Source organism: Monopterus albus, unplaced genomic scaffold, assembly GCF_001952655.1.
Source record: "Monopterus albus unplaced genomic scaffold, M_albus_1.0 scaffold54.1, whole genome shotgun sequence".
Classification (NCBI taxonomy): domain Eukaryota; kingdom Metazoa; phylum Chordata; class Actinopteri; order Synbranchiformes; family Synbranchidae; genus Monopterus; species Monopterus albus.
In genome coordinates this window covers 923592-927931 of record NW_018127934.1, presented here as the reverse complement: position 1 = coordinate 927931, position 4340 = coordinate 923592, and positions in this window count along the sequence as shown.

The window sequence follows — 4340 nt, the reverse complement described above, 5'->3', positions numbered from 1 at the left end:
TCCGATAAGCCGATACACATAAGCAGTCCGAGATAAGAGGGCAAGGCAGAACAGAGTAATCCAATAAAACAGTCCGAGTCAGAAACACAAATACCAAAAACCGAATATAGTGCTGGAAAGTCAGAGCTGGGGTCTAGAACAATCTGGCAGCGTCCTTGTGGGAGGACGCTGCCTAAATAGAGGTGTAAACAGGTGCACATAATAACGAAGCAGGTGAAACTAATGTGAGTGATGAAGAACGTAAAAAGACCGAAACTAAGGTGAAACAAAAACAGGAAATAATGTCAAAATAAAAGCCGAACAGGAAACAGCGGACCCGAATCATCATCAAGCAGAGCATTTAGATGCACAAGGGCTGTGTATTGACTTCAGGAAACGGTGGGGACCAAAACAGAGCCTCGAGGGAGTTAATGTTAGGTGTACATTACACACAACTCCAAAAAAGAAAACTTTTGAAACCAGAGGGATGTGTTTTATTTTGTCCTGCTCACATTTGGAGATGTGGTGGAGCTATAGCAAATGTTGACATTTAAAAGCTTTATAACATAAGCAGGAAGTGCTTCTTAAACTTTAATTTCCAGTTTCCTGCCTCCTTTTCCTGTTTCCTTTGCCTGGGCTCAGTCTGCATTGAATTATTTTTAAGTGGAAAACAAAATGTTGGAAATGTCACAAGAATTTCATCAACATATTTTATTCATATTCTATTTTTTAAGCTGTTGCCCTGTTCAGAGTTTTTAGACTTCCCTGACATCCAAACTAAAATTTGCTGTACTTATATTTCTAGTCTAGTAAACTGTAGAGATCAGGAAATGTCTCCAATAATGTCGTTCTTGCAGCAGATTATTGTGATTACTAATATCAGGTGTCATTTAATTAACTGGGTCACAGTAGCTATGACAAATTTAGTTTATTTATTTTTCCCAACAGGTTACAGGAATTTCAGTGCTGAAAATGTTTTTAGATACTCTGTCAGAACATTGCACTGAGGTACTTAACCCGTCTCAACACCGTGAGCTGATTTGTGGACAGCTTAGTTAGTTGGGTAATGAATTGCACATGTGTATGCTGAAGTTATAATCTTTGTCATTGTGCCAGAAACAGTGGAAGCTACAATATATCATACTTATTTTAAAAACTGCTATGTGAAAACTAAATTAAAATGCCTTCTGTTACACAATAAGCATGATAAAAAAATGATCTTAGATACTGATAGAAACAGAAATTAGCCTGTTGTGTTATATTCTGTGTGGCTGCTGCAATAAAGTATAGTTAACATAAATAAGTTAAAGCACAGAGGGTTTTGAAAAAGAAAGAGAGAAGAGAAACATATGCTTAAGTGTTTTTTTTTTTATTTTCAGTGATGTGTTTGTTCAGTTTTAGTAACTCAACGAGACAAACGCTGAAGCAAATTCTGTGAAATAAATGGTGAGCAGGCTGAATCTTGAATTCAGCTTCTGTCTGTCTTTTTGGATCATTTTCCAAATGGAGCCAAAACAACAGATGTATTGAAAAGTTTTGCCATCAAGAGTTGCATTAAGAACGATGGAGCCTGAGGAGGAAACATAGGCGGGGGCACAGGTTGGGGCATGAATGGCCGTACCATTGGTCCATATGGCATATACCTCTGGAAGCGGTACCTCTGGAATACACAGAAAACCAAAACATTTTGTATTATAAAATTATATAGAAAATAGTTATTTATAGTACAAATCGAATGTTTTTGTGGGAAGGAGAATCTATTCTAGAGATACTGACCTCATAACTGTTCGAGCTTGAGCGTTTGACTCGGTCATTCTCCTCCTCAGAGACCTTTAAAAGTGAAGATTTTAATATCACAGACTACTGCAAAAACTTGCATTAATCACTTTCCATCTGAACTACAGGTATCATAAACTGGTGAAGCCCTAAACAACATGGTAGGTCACAGATGAAAGGTACTTACAGGAGAGGTATAGCCTACAGCGATGATGCACAGAACGAGGATTAGCCGTTTCATGGCTGAAAAATAGAGGAATTCTTCCTGAAGGTGAACCTGAAAAGGAAACAAGTTGCAAACTATGAATCATCTCCAGAGATGAAAATGTTACCTTTAAAAATCAAGAGCGATGCTGACACAGCAGCCAAACACAGAAGCCAGTGGAGAGTTTGATCTGGAGGTGCCGTACCTGTGTGGCCATGGCCGCTTTTAAAAGGAAGATTCTGCCTCCGATCATCCAATCAGCTGTTGTGTTGATTTAATATTTGGCCTACAGGTGTAAAATGTGATGAAATGTTGTCTAGACTTAGAAGTAATCTTACTGTTGTTAGGAAACAGTGAAGAGGTGTTTGTTAGATATGATTCATGTTCTGTACACAACTTTATGTTTGAGAATGCTTCTTGGTAAAAATAACAATAATAATAATAATAATAAATTGCTCATTTGAAATGTAAAAGGTCTGTGCCACTCTATGTCACTGGTTGACTTTGTCCATCTACTCTTCATCGTGATTTGTTTTGATGTTTTATTTTAAAAAGTATTGGGACACAGTTGTTGATTTTTCAACAACCAACAAAACTTTTTTTATTAAATGTGATTATACTAACAATATTGCAATCAATTAATAGATACTTCTATTATATGGACTGATAACTAAAATACAGTAAGTCAGCCTTGCCTCCCTTTATTTTATTTCATAGAGAGCTTACTGCACCTCACCATTGTATGGTCTTTATCTCCATCTCCTCACCTCCTACTGTTGGCCAATACCTGGCTACTACTCATCGACAGGACTACGCACTATTTCCCTCTGTGCATTTTTACTCTCATCATCACTGCACATAATAAATCACTGCTTGCACCGAAGTCGGCTACCTGGGTCCACCTCTTTCTCGTTCGCTCACGGACAGGTGCGAACAGCACATAACACAAGTACCTTTTAGCAGTCTTTTAAGTTTACAACATGTTTCAGAACAGTTCAAATCTTCACAAAGTTTATTCTTACTTTTAGTTTTTTAAACATACATAATGCTCTCATTTAAATACACCTTAGATAAAAGAAAAAAAAATTCATAGTGCCAACCCAATTCTTTAGTTGAGCATTTGTCCATCGACTATTCAGTATATTCATAATGAAATACACTGAGACACATGCCAGTGTTTGGTCTTTGATAGAGCTTAACTTTAACAACTAGAATTTGTAATACTAAAAAACGGATCATTTTATTTCAACATTTCATGTGAAAATTAAATTCAGTGTCGAAATGCTCACCTGACCTAATGCACGCTACCTGTCTAACACCAAACACAGCAGAGCATTTAGACGCACAAGGGCTGTGTATTGACTTCAGGAATCGGTGGGGACCAAAACAGAGCCTCGAGGGAGTTAATGTTAAGTTTACATTACACACAGCTCCTAAAAAGAAAAAGAAAAAAGGCTACTATTGCTCCGGATAACAGCTTGATAACTTTGTTTAAATACAATGTTTAATTACAGTGTTTTATCTGCATTTTGGAAGACTACATCATCACCCAGGGTTTATAAATCTTTAATGATTTTCCAAGGTACCTGTACCAGTGCTTGCCCTGGGGACACACTCTGGAAAAAATCCGCACATGTTTAGTCACAGTTGGCGTGTGAGTCATCTTAGTGTCACTGACTTTTGAAACCAGAGGGATGTGTTTTATTTTGTCCTGCTCACATTTGGAGATGTGGTGGAGCTATAGCAAATGTTGACATTTAAAAGCTTTATAACATAAGCAGGAAGTGCTTCTTAAACTTTAATTTCCAGTTTCCTGCCTCCTTTTCCTGTTTCCTTTGCCTGGGCTCAGTCTGCATTGAATTATTTTTAAGTGGAAAACAAAATGTTGGAAATGTCACAAGAATTTCATCAACATATTTTATTCATATTCTATTTTTTAAGCTGTTACCCTGTTCAGAGTTTTTAGACTCCCCTGACATCCAAACTGAGATTTGCTGTACTTATATTTCTAGTCTAGTAAACTGTAGAGATCAGGAAATGTCTCCAATAATGTCGTTCTTGCAGCAGATTATTGTGATTACTAATACCAGGTGTCATTTAATTAACTGGGTCACATTAGCTATGACAAATTTAGTTTATTTATTTTTCCCAACAGGTTACAGGAATTTCAGTGCTGAAAATGTTTTTAGATACTCTGTCAGAACATTGCACTGAGGTACTTAACCCGTCTCAACACCGTGAGCTGATTTGTGGACAGCTTAGTTAGTTGGGTAATGAATTGCACATGTGTATGCTGAAGTTATAATCTTTGTCATTGTGCCAGAAACAGTGGAAGCTACAATATATCATACTTATTTTAAAAACTGCTATGTGAAAACTA